At 40.8% G+C, this 22,428-nt stretch overlaps 1 pseudogene; it reads left to right on the top strand.

The window, feature by feature from the left end:
• The first annotated feature begins 4,668 nt into the window (after window positions 1-4,668).
• LOC136492955 (L-type lectin-domain containing receptor kinase IX.1-like) lies at window positions 4,669-19,714 on the top strand (annotated as a pseudogene).
• The last annotated feature ends 2,714 nt before the right edge of the window (window positions 19,715-22,428 follow it).

Here is a 22,428-nt window from a genome sequence, read left to right as displayed (position 1 = left end):
CAGAAAAATTTAGCGATAATGGGGTATACTCCCTCTATCCCTAAAAGAATGCAATTCTAGAACAATATCATGGTTCAGTATATCAAGTTTGATCAATTATAGAATAAAAAGTATCAATATTTATAATATCAAATAAATACCATTACATTAATTACTAAATGTATTTTCTTAATAAATTGATTTGGAGCCAAAATATCAAATAAAATATATTTTCTAGAAACTTGGTCAAACATGAAGCACTTTAACTACCATGCAACTCATAGGTGCATCCTTTTAGGGACAGAGGTAGTATCTAGTAGTGATTATGGTAGAGTCAAGTAGAATAGCTTCAATTGTTATTATTGATAATGTTGATTAGGGTTTATCAACTCAAAGGCCAGATGATTATGATTATTCAGAGAGTTTCTAAGATTTATTTTTTAAATTACACAAAAAATACTCTGGATAATAGATTTAGTCGACATCATGCTCATAAAAAATCTGACTAGCTAGCGACTTGTGTGGACCGTCCCGAAGCTCAGTATAATGAATGAGCTGAGTACTCTGGTGACCGATGGCCAGCTGAAAGGGACGGGGATTTAAGAGGTTAATCTAAACCGAGGAAAAGTCAATCGACAAACCAACCACACCAGCGCTCCAAAACGCCTGAAATCAGCATGCCCTGTTTCCATAGCGCCATGAACGTGGCATCAACACTAAGCGACAGTGCTCCACTACAAGGCCCCATGGAAGGTGGGGGAAAAAATTCAAAATCTCAGGAAAGTCACGACAGGCCCTACGGTTTTGAGAAATCTAACTACACTTAGTCGAAACTTGGTGCTCACCGTTTTTATTCATGGGGCATGTTTGGTTCCCAGAGTTCGCCAAATCTTGCCATACCTCCGAAGGCCCCACTTTTGATTGATGTTTGATTGGTTCCCAGACCTCTAGTACCGCCACAGTTTCCCAACAGCACGTAAATAGTTTGCGACGCCTCAGCTCAGCCAAATCTTCGGTGGCTGATTTCAGCGCCGCACTTTAGGCGAGCCTTAAAGTTGTGGCATCTTGCGGCAACAGGCCAAACAGGCCCATGCTCTTATTGCATATGTATAACACCTCTCAGTTTTCTCGCTTTGAGCATGCTCTAGTAGTTTAGGGCGACGATAGGTTTTAGCAGTGGTGTAGGGTCTGTCCGTGCCCGTTGGCAACCTCACCTGGTTATGTTTGAGAAAGAGCAGAGAGCAGTGGTGGAGGACAGGTGAGAATTAAGATATAATATACACAGTTTAACAGAACGATGGAGTATAGTTTATAGCATCTTTAGCACAAGCCATTTAGGACATCATTTTTTCTGATAATACCATTGTTCTTGTTTTTGTTAGAGTACTCAACTGGATGGAGTGTAAGTGAACACAAATTTGCCAGAAGTGGCTGGTCATACCAAATTTTATTAAATCTGTGCAACTCAAGTTTGAAAAAAAAATTCTTTTTTCTCTTACAGCAAATCCTAGCTATGGCTAACCATTTTGGTACTATACTAATTGTGATCAGCATTCAGCAGGAAACCCAGCAGAGCAAGCAGGGAGAGGACGGAATCAATCAGATACCTGTTGTCCTGGTCGAGGGAGGCATGCTGCGGCTCGATGGAAGACTTGAGTAGGCGGCTCAGCGCACCACAGCGCCACCACCGTCCGTGCCACTGCACCACAGCACCGGAAACCCTAGCCGTCATGGGAGGGGGAACGTCGGTGGAAACCCTAGCCGCCAGGGGGAACGGCGGCGCGTAGGGCAGGAGACGGACCAGGGGTTGGAGTAGGATCGGGGGAGGTAGTGCGGGCGGAGGTAGAGCACGGAGGCGGCGGAGGTAGGGCACAAAGGCGTCGCCCATGGAGGGTTCCGCAGCGGGCCCTAGCTGAGGATGGAGCCAAGGAAGCTCGAGGGAGGACTACTAGAGCGCACGGGCCTGCGGAGGTGAGAGGAAGCGGCGCTACGGCACGGAGAACGGTGGAGGCGACAACAGGGGTTCGGCAGCCTGACGGCGTCCGCAAGGAAGAAGAGCGCCCTGACTTAGAAAATTTTTGGCCTCCGCCGGCTCTGGTATATATATCGGAGGTCATTTGTAGGGGTTAGCCGTCCCTACAAATAGATTTGTAGGCGCGCTTCCTGAGTTAGCTGCCCCTACAAATATTTTTCAATTTATTTTAATTACTAATTCTGTAATTCATTCATATATAAAGAAAACAATATAAATTTATATATTAGTTTCTTTATTATTCTATATATATAAATATATGTATATATAAACAATTTTATTATATATATAGATATAATTCTATATTTTCTTCTTTACAAAAACAATATTTTAAAATTTTAGAATTTGAATTTCAAAACAACTAATAAATTTTAGGACAATAAATGACCTCAAATGAAAATTTTGTAAGCATCAAAGTTGTAGACCTCATCAAGATGTACAACTTATATTTTGGTCATCTTTTCATTTGACAAAATTTGAAAAGTTTAAATTTTGAATTTCAATAAATGGCGACTTCAAACAAGATTTTGAAACCTTAAATGATTTCAAATAAGAAAGTCACTGAACATAGAAGTTGTTGAAACACATTACTATCTACAACTTTTATTTTGATCATCTTTTTATTTGACTAAATTTGAATAATTTAAATTTTGAATTTTAATAAATGGCCACTTCAAACAAGATTTTGAAACCTTAAATGATTTCAACTAGAAATGTCATGAACATAAAAGTTGTTGAACTCATCACTATCTATAACTTTTATTTTGATCATTTCTTTGTTTAACAAAGTGTTAGTAAACATTGTTAACAAATCCATATATCACTCATAGTTTTATAAACTATACTGAGAGACATATTGATTTGTGAACAATGTTTACCATCAGTTTGTCAGATGAAAGAAATGATCAAAATAAAAGTTTTATATCTTGATGAGTTATACAACTTTGGTATTCATCACTTTTTTCAGCTGAAATTATTTAATGGTTGAAAATCTCGTTAGAACTTGTCATTTTTTAAATTTGAAAATTTGAATTGTTCAAACTTTGTCAAATGAAAAGGACTGACCAAATCAATATAGTAACTTGATAGGGAATGATTTTAGAAAATTTTAGAAAAAAAAATCATCACATTTGGAGTTGGTACTGAAGGAGAAAGACTAGTTACAAATTTTACCTATAGATTAAAAAAATCACAACGGTTCATGATAATCAATGATAACAAGTGTGATTTCTCTTTTTAATATGTGGCTGAAACTTATAACTAGTTTTTCTCCCTCATACTAACTCCAAATTTGATAGTTTTTTTTTCTTTAATTTTCTAAAATCATGCTCTATCATTTTAGTCTAGGTCATCTATCTTTGTAACTAATTTTGGACAAATAAAATTTTGAATTTCAGAAAATGACAACTTCAAACCTGATTTTCAACCATTAAATGATTTCAGCTATAAAGATGATGAATACCAAAGTTGTATAACTCGTCAAGATCTCCAACTTATATTTTATTCATCTTTTCATTTGACCAAATTTGAACTGTTTAAATTTTGAATTTCAATAAATGTCAACTTCAAATAAGATTTTGAAACCTTAAATTGTTTCAAATAATAAAGTCATGAACATAGAAGTTGTTGAACACATCACTATCTACAACTTTTATTTTGGTCATCTTTTCATTTGATCAAATTTAAACAGTTGAAATTTTGAATTTCAAGAAATGGCAACTTCAAACAAGATTTTGAAAACCTTAAATGATTTCAACTATAAAAGTCGTGAACATAAAAGTTGTTAAACCCATCACTATCTATAACTTTTAGTTTGGTCACTTCTTCATGTAATAAAGTATTAGTAAACATTGTTCACAAATTCATATATGACTCATAGTTTCATGAACTATATGCGAGACATATTGATTTGTGAACAATGTTTACTATCACTTTATCAGATGAAGAAATGACCAAAATAAAAGTTGTAGATCTTGATGAGTTATAAAACTTTGGTAATCATCACTTTTTCAGCTGAAATCATTTAATGGTTGAAAATCTCGTTAGAACTTGTCATTTTTTAAAATTTGAAAATTTGAATTGCCTCAAACTTTGTCAAATGAAAAGAATGACCAAATCAACACAGTAACTTGATAGGGAATGATTTTAGAAAATTTTAGGAAAAAAAATCATCACATTTAGGAGTTAGTACGAGGGAAGAAAGACTAGTTATAAATTGATTTGGAACCATAAATATCAAATAAAATGTATTTTCTTGAAACTTGGTTAAACATAAAGCATTTTAACTAGCATACAACTCATAGGTGCATCCTTTTAGGGACAGAGGTAGTATCTAGTAGTGATTATGGTAGAGTTCGGGCAAAATAGCTTCAATTGTTATTATTGATAATGTTGATTAGGGTTTATCAACTCAAAGGCCAGATGATTACGATTATTCAGAGAGTTTCTAAGATTTATTTTTTAAAATTACGCAAAAAAATACTCTGGATAATAGATTTAGTCGACATCATGCTCATAAAAAGTCTCACTAGCTAGCTACTTGTGTGGACCGTCCCGAAGCATGGGACCCACTTGACAACCGTGAGTTCTGAATTTGAGTACTTAGCTACTATTGATGAGGCATGATGGTCGACTTATCCCACACACAACGTAACTGATCGAGTGAGTATGCCATTGTTGTGACAGTCCAATCATCTAATTAGACGAACACACCCAAATAACTTCCATGGCTGTAAAAAACTTGTGCTCATGCTCAAGCATCAGAGCTCGTCAGCAGCAGCTTTTATTCTTCTGCTTGGCCCTCTCACTGCATGTCCCTTATCATGCCAATTCTCTCTCCTTCAGCTACAACTACAGCTCCTTCAACCCCGATGACTTCAGGCCGGAGGACGACGCACGGGTACTCGATGGCAGGGATCGAGCTGCTCGGTGACGAGTTCGCAGGGCGTGCCAGGGGGCGGGCGTGGCACAAGCAGCCGGTGCAGCTCTGGGACGGCACCACCGGCGAGGCTGCCAGCTTCACCGCGAACTTCAGCTTCAGCATCCAGTCAGTGGCTGGCAAGGGCGCTGCAAGAGCCGGGCACGGCATGACGTTCTTCCTCGCGCCGTACACGCCGGACCTGCCGCAGGAGTCCTACGACGGCTGCCTCGGCCTCTTCGATGAGAGCGAGGTGCCTAACTACTCCAGGTTCAACGCGTCCGGCGACTCGAGGTTCGTCGCCGTGGAGTTCGACATCCACAAGGACATCTGGGACCCGAGCAGCCAGCACATCGGCATCGACATCAACAACATGGACTCCCGCGGCGACTACACGGTGTTGCCAGACGGCAGCCTCGTCGACGCCGGCGTGGTGTTCGCTACAGTCGTCTACGACAACCGCACGCGCGGTCTTGACGTCACCCTGATGGTCGGAAGCGCCACTTACACGTCCGTAGCCACCGTGGACTTGAGAAGCTTGCTGCCGGAGAAAGTCGCAGTTGGCTTCTCGGCGGCGACAGGCGACAAGTACGCTGCAAACCACACGGTGCTCTCGTTCTCGTTCCTCTCGACGTTGGCAACCAAGAACAGCAGCCATCCCTGTGACCTCGTCCACCAAGAAGACCACCCTACAACTCAGCGCCGGAGTGGCCGCCGCTGGGTTGCTGGTTCTCCTACTCGTGGCCACCGTGGCGGTGCTACTAGTTCGGCGGTCAAGGAGAAGGGGCAAGCAACCATACGACGAAGAGAAGCTAACCACGGACGGCGACGACTCCCTCGACGTCGTCGATGACAGCGACTTCGAGCCCAGCACGGGGCCCCGACCCATCCCGTACGCCCAACTCGCGGTGGCGACGAAGGACTTCGCGGCGGAGGGGAAACTGGGGCAGGGCGGGTCGGGGTCGGTGTACCGAGGCCACCTGAAGGAGTCCGGCCTCGATGTCGCCATCAAGGTGTTCTCTCGGGGGGCGTCCATGGAGGGAAGGAAGGAGTACCGGTCCGAGGTCACCGTCATCAGCCGGCTGCGGCATCGGAACCTGGTGCAGCTCATCGGCTGGTGCCATGGCCGGAGGCGGCTCCTGCTGGTCTACGAACTGGTCAGCAATGGCAGCCTCGATGGCCACCTCTACAGCACAGAGGTGACACTGACATGGCCGACGAGGTATGCACATGTAGCTATCTTACCCTTGTCCTTGCTGCTCTACTACTTTTCTCACTCCCGATGGGCGACAAGCCTTAAACTTGGCCGATGCAGTCTGCTGTATGGTGCACGTAGCGATCCGCCAGTAGCACGCTTATTTTGTCAGCACCTATATATTTTACACTGATTAGAATCGGCCAAGAAAATTGGCAGATGAAGCCTCCCGCGGTCCTGCCCAAAAAAGCAGAAAAATGCACATATGTCCACGTGGAAAAGCCAGCAATTCAACCAAGCGTGGAAATTTCAAGTCAAATTAGACAGCTATGTTCGCAGACACGAAAACCCTTGAGTTTTACCGGTTTGGCATCTTTTACAGGTTTGATTAATACGGTCTCTCCATTTATTTTTGGGCACGTACTCAGCGGTTTAAAAAGTCTGAGGCAATAATATTTGAAACTTTCACACTACTGCATGACTGGTATTTAGAGGGGTGTTCTATTTTTTTGCTACTGGCCGCTCTATAAAAATCAACCTTTTAAAATGATTCTTCAGCCAGTCTGTCTTAATTTATAAATCGATTTTTAAAGACCACTAGGCTTCCCAGCCAGTGGCGGAGTCCATGAGTTTTAGAACACTTTCTAAATCGCACTCTCTAAATTATCATTTGGAGAGCTATTTTGCATAAAAATCGATCTCTATATCTTTTCATTCTTCAACAGTTTTGCTATATCTCATGCGTACTCTAGAGAGTCATTCTCGTCTTCTATATTTGGCTAGCGAAAAATCCGGAATAGAAGATGGCTATATTTGGATGGCCATTTAGAGAAGTTGTTGGAGAATAGTTTTTCACTAAAATATCTATTCCTAGCATTTATGAAGGATATGGAAAGTCAGAGAGCCTGGGCGAGACAATATGCCATAATATATGCTTAATAGTGACAAACAACACAAATTAAATATATAACATAGATCTAAAATTAGATAGCCATGATAGTTTAAAATTAAAATAATCTTCTGATACACAAGTTTACAGAAACTTCAAAAATGAAACATAAAGATAAATTTAAGTGCTAATTGGTAACTATGGATCATCATGCTCTCCTAACTCGGTCTTGAATTTTAGGTGCATACTCATACATTTGTTTTCAAAGAGCTGGATCACGTATGATTTTGAATCAGACTCACCAGTGATTTTGTTACTTTCGCCACCGTCAGGGCGGGTCCTTCTATCAACCAAAGAAACGCCTCATTCCTAAATCAAAATTGTAAGAAATAGACATTCATGAGTGCATGGTCATAGGTTATATATCCAAATTTTGCTGCAACTTGCAAAATCAAAAGCCCATACCCGTTGAAGTCCAGAAGGACGCGATCGCGTTTGTGGGGTTGGGGATGTCTCGTCACTGGCTCCCCTCGCCGGTCGGTGATTGCACCCTTCTGGAGTGCGTCACTTGAAACATAGAAACACTAGATACCACTTGAAACATAGAAACACTAGATACCTCATGAGATCAACATTAGAATCATGGTTCTAGTACCATTTATGAAATAATTCAAGTGTCTAGCTATCTTAAGCATGCTAGTTTTCATTTCATCAATCATTTTCTACAATCTAGCATACACCACACAAACATTGATTTTGAATTGAAAACTTGTGCATGCAAGCAAACATATGAAATGCATATTCAAATGCAACATATAAGTTTATGAGCTTACTCCCCCTACTTGTGTGCTTCAAATTTAATTGAACCCCTTCCTTTGTCAATCCTATCTATCCTTCTTATGTTTGGGAATTACTTCTCCCCCTTTGTCATTAAATACCATAAAAGGTGAGCTCAAAATTTTAGATAGGTTGGTGTAAGACCATGTTATGTGAGGATCATTTTTCTAAATTTGGTTCAATCTAGATTACTTGCAAAAAATATTTTACTCGGTTTGATTCAATGTCAAGCTTCTTCATACCTCATTGCAAGGGTTATCTTGACAATGTTGAGTTAAACACTTATAGCAATTTTTCTAGATTAAACACTAGGTTCACAAGCCCACAAACATGTCATATGCTACCACTAGATCATTTCAAGCATAGAAGCAACAGTGGTACCATACAAGCATCAATTTCATTTGATTTTCATGAATGAGCCTAAAACTTGTGAGGAATGACTAGATGCACTAAACAAAGTCCTTAGCAAAGTATGAATGACATGTCAAGCATTTTTACCTTGCTTCGCTCGAAGGAGAGGCATATCATATAAGTGGGGTGCATCAACACATATTTGAGAAGTCAAGTATGTTCAATTCATTCCTTAACTTGCAAAACCTCTTCTCATCAAGTGGCTTGGTGAAAATATCGACAAGTTGATCATCGGTGCCCACACTCTCAATTGAAATCTTCCCTTTTTGTTGATGATCTCTTATGAAATGATGGTGGACATCTATGTGCTTTGTTCTTGAATGTAGAACCGGGTTGTTGGTGAGCTTCACGGCACACTCATTGTCACATAGCAATGGTACTTGTTTGAACTTGATTCCAAAATCATTCAAAGTAGCCTTCATCCAAAGTAATTGAGCACAACTACCGGCCAAAATGTACTCCGCTTCGGTGGTTGAAAGTGTTACACTATTTTGCTTCTTTGATGACCAAGACACAAGTGATCTTTCCAATAATTGACATGTGCCTGAAGTGCTCTTTCTCTCAACTTTGCATCCCGCATAATTAGAGTCCAAATAACTAATCAACTCAAAGTTTGCTCCTTTGGGATACCATAATTGTGTATGCTTCAAGTACCTTAATATTCTCTTTGTTGCCTTAAAATGACTTTCTCTTGGTGAGGCTTGAAATCTAGCACACATGCATACACTAAACATCATATGTGGCCTTGATACAGTCACATAGAGTAGGTTTCCAATCATAGATTGATACATCTTTTGATCCACTATATTTCCACTAGCATCATTATCCATGTTTCCATTTGTCCCCATAGGTATACTAATAGCTTTGGTATCATCCATTCCAAACTTCTTGAGCATGTCTTTGATGTACTTGCCTTGACTCACAAATGTACCATTCTTCATTTGCTTGATTTGAAGACCAAGGAAGTAACTAAGCTCTCCAATCATGGACATCTCAAACTCATTAACCATCATATTTTCAAACTCTTCATAAAAGTCTTGATTGGTTGAACCGAAGATAATGTCATCCACATCTATTTGCAACACAAACAAGTCATTGCCTATCTTCTTTGTGAAGAGAGTGGTGTCAACCTTGCCCATCTTGAATCCCTTAGAGAGTAGGAAGTCCCTCAAACTCTCATACCATGCTCTTGGTGCTTGCTTCAAGCCATATAATGCTTTCATTATCTTATAAACATGGTTGGGTTTCTTGTCATCTTTGAAACCAGGTGGTTGCTCAACATGCACCAACTCATTTGTGTACCCATTCAAGAATGCACTCTTCACATCCATTTGGTACAACTTGATGTTGTGTGCACATAGCCTAACAAGATCCTAATAGCTTCTAATCTAGCCACCAGGGCATATGTTTCTCCAATGTCAAGGTCTTCAACTTGTGTGTAACCTTGAGTTATCAATCTTGCTTTGTTCCTCACTACTATTCCATCTTGATCTTGCTTGTTCCTAAAGACCCACTTGGTTCCAATCACATTATGATCCTTAGGCCTATCAACTAACTCCCATACTTGATTTCTTGTAAAGTTATTTAGCTCTTCATGCATGGCATTTACCCAATCAATATCCTTCAAAGGTTCGTCTATCTTCTTTGGTTCAATTGATGACACAAATGAGAAATACTCACAAAATGAAGCCAATCTTGATCTAGTTTGCACACCTCTTAAAATATCTCCAATAATAGTATCCAGTGGATGATCTCTTGCTATATGATTGGTTGAAGCACTTAAACTTGATTGCTTGCACTTGGTTGGTCATTTGGTTGAGATGATGAACTAGCCACTTGTTGATCTTGCACTTGAGCACCACTTGTACTAGCTTGATTTTGATCATGAGAACCACTAGCTTACACATTTGAGGTAGGGAGCACTTGATTCTTGTCATCTTCAACATCAATCACCTCTCTAGGCCTTATATCACCAACATCCATGTTCTTAATAGCATTGACCAATTGAAAGCCTCTCACATCATCTAGATTCTCATCTTCTTCTTAGGAACCTTTGGTTTCATCAAATTCAACATCATGAACTTCTTCAAGAGTACCACTAGCCAAATTCCAAACTCTATAAGCCTTGCTAGTAGTGGAGTAACTAGTTAATAATCATTTATCACATTTCTTCTCAAATTTGCTCAATCTAGTGTCTTTCTCCAATATGTAGCATTTGCAACCAAAAATCTGAAAGTATGCAATATTGGGCTTTCTACCATTCAAGAGCTCATATGGGGTCTTTTCCTTCAATGGGTGACAATAGAGACGGTTGCTACAATAGCAATTCGTGTTGATTACTTCGGCCGAAAATGAATGACTAACATTGTATTCACTTAGCATTGATTTTGCCATGTCAATCAAAGTTCTATTCTTCCTCTCAACAAGACCATTCGATTGTGGAGTGTACTTGACTGAGAATTGATGCCTAATGCCAAACTCATCACACAAATCATCAATTCTAGTATTCTTGAACTCACTACCATTGTCACTTCTCACTTTTTTTATGGTTGTTTCAAACTCATTATGAACTCTCTTGACAAATGATTTGAAGGTTGCAAACATATCACTCTTGTCAACTAGAAAGAACACTCAAGTGTATCTAGTGTAATCATCCACTATCACAAAGCCATATTTGTTGCCACCAGTGCTAGTATATTGTGTTGGTCCAAATAAATCCATGTGCAACAACTCAAATGCCTTACTAGTTCTCATGATGCTCTTCTTAGGATGAGTGTTACCAACTTGTTTCCCCACTTGGCAAGAGCTACATAGCTTATCCTTCTCAAATACTACATACTTTAAGCCCTTAACCAAGTCATGCTTAATCAATCTATTTAATTATTTCATTCCAACATGACCAAGCCTTCTATGTCATAACCAACACATGCTAGACTTGGTTAACAAACATGTTGAGAATTGGGTTTCACTAGCATTGAAATCAACCAAGTATAGATTCTCATACCTAAAGCCTTTGAATATCAAGTTAAATCCATCTACACTTATGATCTCTACATCATCCACACCAAAAATGCATTTGAAACCAAGATCACACAATTGAGCTACCAACAATAGGTTGAAGTTCAAGCTCTCTACTAGTAGCATATTAGAAATCCTTATGTCATTGGATATAGCAATCTTACCAAGCCCGTTGACCTTGCCTTTGCCATTGTCATCAAATGTGATACTATCATAACCATTGCTATCATTGGTGTTGATTGAATTGAATATTCTTGCTTTACCGGTCATGTGTTGTGTGCACCCACTATTAAGCCCCCAATGCCTTCCTCTGGCTTTATAATTGACATACAAAAGAAGATCAATTTTTTAGGTATCCAAACTTGCTTGGGTTCTTGAAGGTTAGTCACTAAGCTCTTTGGTACCCAAATGGCTTTCTTCTTTGAGCCCAACATGGATGTACCAATAAACTTAGCCTTCACACCATTGGCACCCTTAGTGAGTAAATAACAAGAATCAAACTTAATTAAGGATACACTAGCATTCTTGTTCGTGTTCTTGCATTCATGCTCTTTGTGACCAACTAGCTTACAACTATAGCAATAACAACCATTATTATTCACAAAACTAGTCTTGTGTGGAGCAAAGGCCACCTTGCCCTTCTTGAGGGGTATAGCCCAGTCCCTCTTTATATAGAGATGCTCTTTGGCTAACCAAGCACATAAGCAAGCGGTCCTCACCACCATAGGCCTTGCCTAAGGCGTGAGTGAGCTCATTTACCTCCTTCTTGAGGGTCTCATTCTCAACCATTAGTGAGGCATCACAAGTGAAACCATCACTAGTAGAAGAGGTAGAAGTGGAAGTGCTACACGAAGGGTTAGTGGGAGCAACAATGATAGATCATTCATAGAAAGATTCATTGCACAAGTAGAGCCTACGTCACATGTTACAACAACCTCCTCCTTGTTTTGTTCAAGGAGAAAAGAGTGAGCTTTTCCAAGCTTCTTATGAGATTTGCCAAGCTCCTCATGGTATTCTTTTAGACTCTCATAAGTAACATTGAGCTCATTAAAGGATTGTTCAAGAGCTTTAAGCTTCTTGGTCAATTCTTTGCACTCCTTTCTCTTCTCAAAACAAGTATGAGCTTGCTCTAACATGCCCATGAGGTCCTCCTTTGAGTGCTCCTCATCATCATCACTCTCACTATCGCTCTTAGGATATTATACCTTAGTGGGCTTAGCCATGAAGCATGTCGATGGAGCATCAAAGAGAGAAGGCTTGTTGTTGATGGCGATACTTGCAAGTGCCTTCTTCATGGATTTCTTATCATCATCACTTGAATCATCACTATTCGAAGAGGCATCAATAACCCAAGTAACCACATAGCCGCTGCCCTTCTTTTTCTTCTTAAATGTCATCTTCTTCTCCTTCTTTTCTTTCTTCTTCTCATCCTCATCATTGTCACTATTGTAGGGACAATCCGCTACAACGTGATCCTTTCTCTTGCACTTGTAGCATCTTCTCACATACTCTTTGTTGTGATCTCTTCTCTTTCTTGCACCATAGCCTTTCTTCTTCATGAATTTGCCCATCTTGCACACAAAGAGAGCCATAGCTTCATCATCAATGTCACTTGCTTGCTCATCTTCACTTGATTCTTCTTTCTTTGACTTGCTCTTGCTCTTGGATGATGTGCTAGCCTTGAATGTTGCACTCTTCTTCTTGTCATTGTCATCATCCTTCTTCTCATCTTGGTCATCTCTTCCCTTTTCACACAGTATGTCTCTTGTGTCATGATATCACCTAGTACTTGGTTAGGGGTTATATCTTTCAATCCTCCTCTAAAGATGATCAACCTCAATATTTCAAATCTTGGAGGTAAGCACATTAAGAACTGATGGGAAACATCTTCATCATTGATCTTCTCACCCAATGCCTTCAAATCATTTACAATAACTTAGAGCCTATGGAACATCTCTGGGATACTCTCATCATTCTTCATCTTGAAGCTTATCGACTTGTCCTTAAGAATGTATAGCTTGGCACACTTGACCGCCGGTGTGCCCTCATAGGTTTCCTCCAATCTCTTCCATACTTCACTTGCTTTCTCACAATCTTTGATTTTCTCAAACACCTTTGAATCAATTGCATTGTAGATGGTGTTGAGAGCCATAGTGTTGCATTGCTTGTTTTCTTTGTCATTATTGGTGAGGTTGGTGGGATCAAGAATCACAAAATCACTCTCAGTCACTTTCCACACTTGATCATTATTGAACCCAAATACATCTTCATCTTTCTCTTCCAATAATCATACCATGTGACATCAAAGAATTGTGGTTGGCCCCTAACATGGTTGAACACAACTTGAGCCATCTTTTGACACCGAAGGATGTTAAGCCTTGATTAAACAGTGACCATGACTCTGATACCACTTGAAAGGTCCTTAATGGCTAGAGGGGGTGAATAGCCTATTAAAATCTCTACAAAATCACTAGATCAAAGGGTTAGTAACCTAAATGGTTGCAAGCCACCTACACCATAATTCTAGTTCTTTATAATCTCTAGGCACACGCCTAGGCTATGTCACTACTCTTACTCTAGTTGAGCTAGCTAACAACTAACAAGAGACTAAATAAGCTACTAAACTAACTTAGCAAGAGAGCTACTCTACTCTAACTACAAGTATGAATCAATGTAATACAAGGGAGATGAGTAGGATGATTGTACCATCTAAGGCAATCAATCAATCAATCAATATGAATACCAAATGAACACCGGGAGATATCCAATGAGACAAGTGACACATGATTTTTCTCCCGAGGTTGATGTGCTTGCCGGCATGCTAGTCCCCGTTGTGTCAACCAACACTTGGTGATTTGGCGGCTAATAGGTGTTTCACAAACCTAGCCCAACATTTGGGCACCGCAAGAACCTACCCACAAGTGAGGCAACTCAATGACACGAGCAATTTACTAGAGTTACCTTTTGGCTCTTTGTTGGGGAAGGTACAAGACCCCTCACAAATCACCAAGAGATGGCCACAAATAGTCACCAACTTGTGCCAATGCTCCTCCGCTGCTCCAAGCCGTCTAGGTGGTGGCAACCACCAAGAGTAACAAGAAAACCCATAGCGATGCAACCACATGTGCCACTATATGCGCCAACACGATGCAAATGCACATGGATGCTCTCCCAACTCACTTGGATGATGAACAATCAAGAGAGATGAGTGGGAGTGGTGTTTCTCAGCTCAATGGGATGCCAAGATTGTCAAATGACCAATAGAAACACCCTAAGGCCAGCCATGGTCCATTTATAGACCCCCTTCAAAATCTAACCGTTATGCACTTCGGGGACGGCCGGACCCTGTGACCAGACTTTGCCCAGAGTCTGATCCTGTGAGCCTATTGCCTCCATCAGCCAATTAGAGTGCGCCACGCCAGCTGCTATTTGAAATCGATCATTGTCGCGCTTAGCCCTCACACGCACACTCCAGACCGGACACAGCAGTCAGGGTCCGAAGCCTCAGTGCCCATGAGTTCAAACAAAAATAGAGATGATCCAGAGAGCTCTAAATCGACTGGACTAGGTCCGGTCATGATGACCGAACATGCCCCTAATTCTGATCTCAGTAGTCTCACTCGCCTGCACGTTTCAAACCGATGACCAAACTTGTGTTAAACAAACGAATAGACCCGACGGAAGCTAGATTCTGGTGTGCACAAAAATCAAACCAAGAGGTCTAGGTGACCTCTGATCAAGTCCGGTCCTAGCTGACCGGACCCAAGCTAGAGTCCAACGCTGCCACGTGTTCACGCGCCACCAACAGTGAATAACCGAACTCGAGAGATAGGGTCTGGTCCCTCAAATCTTTAGGGTCCTGTCCGAGCCCGTTCTTAGCCCGAGGCTAGGGTTTGCGACCAGACTAACTTACACAGAGTCCCGTCCTTTCCGAACCCAGAGTCCGATCATCACTGTCTTATCCTTTTCAACTCCAATCTCTTCACCCTTGTGCAAGTGTGCCAACCTCGAGTATTCCAACACATGTGTATGTGAGTTAGCAACATTCTAAGTCAATTCCCAAGGGTGTGTTAGCTCATTAGGTTCCAATGCATATGCAATCGAGTTAGATCACCTAATGGCACTTGACAACCGCATCAACTATGATTTCTCCCCTTTTCATAATAGGGCAATCTAAGTCGGAGCTTGATCATCATCAACATCACATGTCCATCTACACCTCCATGGACTTCATCACCAAGATCCATCACTTGGCATGTACCAACCTTGTTCACATGACACTCATGACAAAGGTTAGTACTTAGGTTTCATTAATTAGCCAAAACCAAACTAGGGCTTTCACGACCCCTCAAAGGCCCTGACATCCTTGTCATCCCAACACACCCACAACCAGGCAAACGATGACCAGGAATGTTCCCTCTTAGCACACACGACCGTGTGTCCAGTGCTGACACATGTGCCAAGCCTTGCACCCCGTAGGGCCTACATGCGTAATGAGCCCCATGTTCGCACCCCTAACCCGCACGTGCTCATGGCCACGAAGGTCAGCTCCGAAACCATTTGCAACGCCTCAGAGTCCAAACGGCTTAGATCCACTCTACACGCCGAGTGAACCACACGTACCACCATCCCACTTACGTTTTTATCCTCGCTTCGTGTAAAAGGATTAACCCGGGGATGGTGGGATAGGCCCTAAAAGTCTTATATGTTGGTCTAACCCACCTTTAACAACCAAGGTGGGACTAAACCCCCACAATATATTATTAACATGCACATGGCCCACTATGGTCCAAATTCCAAACTGGTCCGGATGTGACATCCCCCATGGAGTGATGGTGCCTTTCAACCTCCTCGTCTCTGCTCACAATGCACCGCCGCCCATGATGTATAGAAATACCTTATATCAACTCCAAGAGTCTATCTAAAAATAGTCCAAATTTCATGATCTAGCTATTATCTAAAATAGAAAGCCTCTTAAAATTTTGGAGATCTCCAACAGTTTATGTAAAATTAGCTTCTCTCCATCTTTAAAACTAGCCACGTCAAGCGCTGGAGAGCGAGATGGCGAGCGAGCTTGCTAGCTTCATATAGCTACTGAGATTTATGGAATAGATGGCTAGTTATTTTGGAATCCCAGATAGAATTTCTATTGGAGTCAATTTTATATCACAAAAAATCTAAATTGGACTCCATGCTAGGAATAACTACTCTCTTGGAGTTGCTCTTAGAGATGGCTGGAATCCCCAACTGCATTTAAAAATGTTGCGTTTAGAGGCAACTATGATTTCTAGCTACATCTAGAAATGAAGGCATTTCTAAAGGCAACTGAGAATTTCAGTATCTCTATAAATGGATTTCTATAGGCCTTTAGCAGTTTGACATGCCTCTAAAAATAGGTGTAACACAGTAGAAATCATATGTTTCAAATCAAGTCAAGAAGACAAACTTTATATAAAAGTTATAGTTCTTGAAGAGATTTTACAACTTCGTAGTTGACGAATTCTCCATTTTTAATCATTTAAGCCCAAAAAATTGTTTTAAGTTTTAATAATTTAAAATTCAAATTTTCAAAATTTTAAAATGATCCCGAATGTAGAAACGACCTAAATCAAAGTTGTAGTAATCTTTTAAGTGTAGAAACGACCTGAATAAAATTTGGAACCCAATTTTGTAGTTTACTACTTTTTATTTCAAACCATGTAGTTTATGAAAACTCTTTTAAGTTTTCATATTTTTGAAATTCATTTTTTATTTTTTCAAAGAACCTCGGATGGAAAAATGACTTAAACCAATGTTATAGTACTTGAAGAGATATGCAACCTTGTAGTTGACAACTTTTTCATTTAAAATTATTTATCCCAAAATTGCATTTTAATATTAGTAATTTTGAAAATAATATATTCTTTAATTTTTTCAAATAACTTTTGATATAGAAACGACCTAAACCAAAGTTGTACTCGAAGAGATCTAAAACTTTTTAGTTCAAACTTTTTTCATTTGAATTCGTTTAGAGTCTCCAAAATGTTTTACAATATTCACTAAAATGAATAAAAAAGGAATGTATCAGCCGCTTCCCACTTAGAGCTCTTTGAAATGTAGGAATTTTAGAGAAATTGTATAGGAATTTCACAGTAAAAAAGCAGGAACGCAAAAAAATCCTGCATACTAAAGGGGGCCTTAGTCATAAGTGGCTTTGAGGCGTGGTTGTAAAGATGCAACGCACAAGGCCTGAGGTGCCTCTCTCAGGTTAAAACCATTGTTCTAGGCTAAGTTTTGGCCCGTCACTAGATATCGATAAAAAGCCTTTTGGGAACGTCTCTAGAAAACCTTCCTGTATAGAAGAAGTGGAAAACGACAATAATTACGAAACATAATCCAACAATCTACTATTTTAATATTCTAAAAGAGCTTGGGCAATAACTCTCAAGTCCTATAAATTATCACAACAATCATGCAAAACAAAAAGCAATATGCATTTATTGCACCACTGCCATTATAAAAAACATCCAATATGTATACGCATATGCTTACGTTTTTATTACACACCAGGCCATGAACACTACTGCCATTATAAAAAACATCCAATATGTATACGCATATGCTTACGTTTTTATTACACACCAGGCCATGAAATTATTAAATAAAGAAAATAAAGCCAAACCACATATATTGCCCCACGCATGCACTTTTAAAGAATTTTCATCTAAACTGTAGTAGATAAAACAAAAATAATAGAAACATGTTTCAATGCCACAGTAAATAAATGGTCAATTTAATCGTATCACAAAAGGAAAGTGTCGTTGAATAAGAAAACAAATTATATCAGACCATAAAAATGGGTTACCTGCCGGATGTTGTAATCTGCACTACATCAGCGGAAGGGGGTGCACCGTTGTCAAGCAAGAAGGATGTAACATAGCAAAGTATTGTGTTGGAGTGAGGGACGAGCTCAGACTATGAAGCATAAAAGAGACGACTGAAGCAGATGCAATGAAAACACAGGGGAGAAGCTTGGTACCGTTAGGCCACGCCAGAGACAGATGCAGGGCCTTTAGAGACGGAGGGAGTAACTAACTCAGGAGGTCTAAAAGGTAAAAAGAACAAACGAGCAGGGCATAACACTAAATGAATGTTTGCTTTATCTCGAATTAGACGAGCTTAACGGGTTTCAATGCGCGGCAGAGCAGAGTATGTAGTGGCCTCCAATATTTTGTAGTAGCAGTAGTAGTAGGAGTAATGTGATCTTTGAACACTTGCTGGGTTTTCTACTATGATTATACCTTGTAGATTAATGAAGCTCTGTACTATCCGGCAAAACTTAGAGCTCTATTCTTGAGTCTTGAAGTACCTTTTATTTTTTGGAAATCCGTAGATGTACTTCCTTTCATGGAATCAAATCGACCAAGCATAAAGTTGTGCCTAATTTTTACCTCAATTTTGAATTTTCAGATACCAGATAATTATTGGATTATCTTCCGCCGTGTTGTACCTCCACCAAGAGTGGGACCAGTGCATCGTCCATGGCGACATCAAGCCGAGCAACATCATGCTGGACGAGTCCTTCAACGCCAAGCTCGGCGACTTCGGCCTGGCACGGCTCATCGACCACGGCATGAGCCTGCAGACCATGACTGCCGTCGCTGGCACGCCAGGGTACCTGGACCCGGAGTGCGTCATCACCGGCAAGGCCTCCCCGGAGTCCGACATGTACAGCTTCGGCATCGTGCTGCTTGAGGTCGCCTGCGGGCGCCGGCCGATGGCGCCGCCTACTAGCGTGTGCGAGGGGAAGGACGGACAGGTGTTCCGGCTGGTGGAGTGGGCTTGGGACATGCACGGCCGAGGCGCCGCTCTGGACGCCGCCGACGAGCGGCTTGGTGGAGCCTTCGACCTGTGGGAGATGGAGCGGGTGGTCACCGTCGGGCTCTGGTGCGCGCACCCGGACCCAAAGATGCGACCGGGGATCCGGCAGGCCGCCGAGGCACTGCGGTCGAGGAAGTTCAGGATGCCGCTGCTGCCGCCCAAGATGCCGGTCGCTGTGTACCTGCAGCCGTTCGGTGCCTCCACCATTCAGTTCAACGACACCACCACCACTGTCGGGTCTTCTGTTACCATGCCGTACACTTCGACGACGAGCCCTACGACGGCCGACGGTGACGGGGACGTCCACTCCAGCTCGCCGCCGGCGGTCACTCAACACTTCAGCCCAAGAGCGTAGATCGAATATACGGAGTAGAGTATGTCGGTATGTGTGCAGTGTGATTTTGTTGAAGCAAATTAAATAGACTACTTAATCGCTAGCCCTTCATTTCAAAATTTTATAGTGTATTTTTTAAGAAGTTATGTGCACTTATTGCATGAGAGTTTACTGCTAGCTTTAAAAATTAAAATGTGATTAATGGTGTGCAGTATCTTGGATACAACTTGCTGCTAGTCCCTTCGGTTCCTTACTGAGTTTAGTTGATGTTGGTCGGATTATAATTACGATATTTTTTCATGCAAAATTTGTCAATGATGGGAGCCTCTTGGTGTTTAGTTGGAGGCATCAGCATATGCCCTCCTCAACCATAGTTTGAAATCCGGATATGCCAAAGATTTACAAATAAGCGTGTTTAGCTTTTCATCAATTTTGCCTGCAAAGGGCCCGGATTGGAGGGAACAAGATCCTCAGCTGTTGACCCGGCTGCGACGATTTCTTCATGTACGAGTTCAAGGTCCGGCTGCAACAGCGGTGGAGTCTGTTGAGTACTGCATTGAGTCTGCAGGAGAGGCAGAGAGTTTTGATTGGTTCTTAGTGCTCGACAATGAATCGAAGTCACAGCTCAAGGACAGACTGGCCGGTAAAAAACCAGGAAAGTGTGCAGCATAGAAGAAAGTAAATGGCTGTTTAGATTGACCAATAAGGAGGGGGTTTGGCAGAACCTTCTAAGAAGGAAATATTTGTCTAATAATGCCTTACTCAGGTGCAACATAGGCCTTGCGATTCTCATTTCTGAGCCGATCTTATGAAAGCAAAGGACGATTTCCTAGGTTGTGGTGCTTTTAAGGTGAAGAGTGGGGAGGAGGTGAGTTTTTGGGAGGATGTGTTGTTGGAAGATAAATCTTTTAAAGAATTTTACCCTAATTTATACTCCCTCCGGTTCTCTAAAGCAAGTCATTTTGGACATCGATACGGTCTTTAAGAAACGACTTTGACTGCAACTTTTTGCTATAAAATATTTATAAAATATAGTCAATATATACTTTTATGAAACTACATTTCGAAATGAATCTACTTATATCACTTTTATATTTTCAAACTCAACCCAAAAGAAATTATTTGTAGTCAAAGTTTGAAATGTTTGACTTAAGACAACCTCAAAACGACTTGCTTTAGAGAACCGGAGGGAGTATAGAACTTTAAGGCGGAAAGATGATACAGTGGCAAATGTCTTAGGGACAATACCACTTAATGTATCTTTTAGGCAGAGTTTGGTTAATGAAAAACGAAATGCTTGGTTTGACTTAGTGTCAAAAGTTGTACAACTTCTCCTCTCTAACGGGAAAGATGTATTCAGATGGAACCTCAGTAACAATGGCATATTCACAATGTGGTCGATGTATAAAACTTTGATCCAACAAGGTGTTCTCCTTGAGAAAAGCCCTATATGGAAATTAAAAATACCATTGAAAATTAAGACTTTTCTATGGTATTTGAAAAAGGGGTAACACTTACAAAAGATAATCTAGCGAAGAGGAACTGCAAGGAAGTGTCGAAGTGTTGCTGTCACCTTGCACACTTTGTTCTTTTGCAAGGAAGTGTTGCTGTCACGTTGCACACTTTGTTCTTTGTAGTTCAATCAAAACTGTTCATCATTTGTTCTTTGACCGTCACCTTGCACGCTTTATTTGGAATACTGTGCATATCATGTTTCGAATTCAACCACCTGCTAGCTTTGCTAGTTTGTTTGGTTCTTGGCTTCATGGATCACGTCATAAACTAAAAAACCAAATTCTGCTAGGAGCAGCTGCATTTTGTTAGGCAATATAGTTGAATAGAAATGATATGGTATTTAACAAGGCTAGTTGTAACACTTTTGTATAAGGTAATTTTCAGGGCGATGTTTTGGATCCGACAGTGGTTAGCAGAGGATAGACCTCTGTTCAAGATTTGCTACAGAGACCGGGAGACGTTAATTATGGCGGTCTTTGCAAAGTTTAGATGGAGCTTTAGAAATCATGTTGCCGTCTAGTTCTTCCCTTGTTTGTTGTGCTCACTAGCTGGACTGAAGTTTATTTTACTTGTTGCCTTATGGCTTTCATTTGTATTTTGGCTCTCGGTTGTTTACCGTCTACGAATGTTAAAGAGCGGAACTTTGTTTCCTTATTTAAAAAAATAGAAGAAAGCAAGTGGAAAGCTATTTTAGTTGGAACCAAGCCACGATAATTAAATGGCTTAGCTACAGTTTTGGAACCATGGTGTTAAGCCACACTCTGGACTTGTTCGGTTCCAAGAATACCGGTGGTCTGGTTCAATTTAGTTTGGAGATAAAAAAAAAAATAATCAGGCCAGTCTAGTGAGGGTTCAATGTCTCAGTTTTAACATATCTATATTTTAAAAATAGTGTAGAAGAATTTCATCCTCATAAATATCTCTCTACTCTAATGAAACTTTTATAATCTTTCTTCATAAATACGGTGCCACATTAGCACATTTAATGCCCATAAAACTTTGATGAAACCTGGCCTCATGAACAAGTTTGTCCTAGGTTCGGTTCGATTTCCAAACCATTAGCAGTTAGCACGTTTAGCTACAGCAACCTGGATGATTTAATGCCATGTTATGAAGTCGGTAGGATTTTATTTCATATTGTAAATTTGGCTAGCGACGTTCCAAGGTGACAAGCAGTCCACCCTGAAATGGACGCCACGTAAAATCTCCTTGTGCGTTATTTGCACATTTTGTAATGTTTTCCTACTTATTAATGTATGCCCGCAAAGGATCTTTCAAAAAAAAAAAACAACCATAAACATGCGCAGAACTAAAAAGAAACTATGGAGTCACAGCCACGCGAAGCAACCGACAAATCTACCAGCCCCACGCTCGAAAACACTCGTACCAAAACGAAGAAAAAGAAGACGACGATGCGTTTTGACTTCTGCTCCTAAGACCT

The sequence above is a fragment of the Miscanthus floridulus genome, chromosome 11, assembly GCF_019320115.1.
Source record: "Miscanthus floridulus cultivar M001 chromosome 11, ASM1932011v1, whole genome shotgun sequence".
Classification (NCBI taxonomy): domain Eukaryota; kingdom Viridiplantae; phylum Streptophyta; class Magnoliopsida; order Poales; family Poaceae; genus Miscanthus; species Miscanthus floridulus.
Note: the sequence above shows the minus strand (reverse complement) of the source record. Positions and strands in the feature narration are given on the sequence as shown.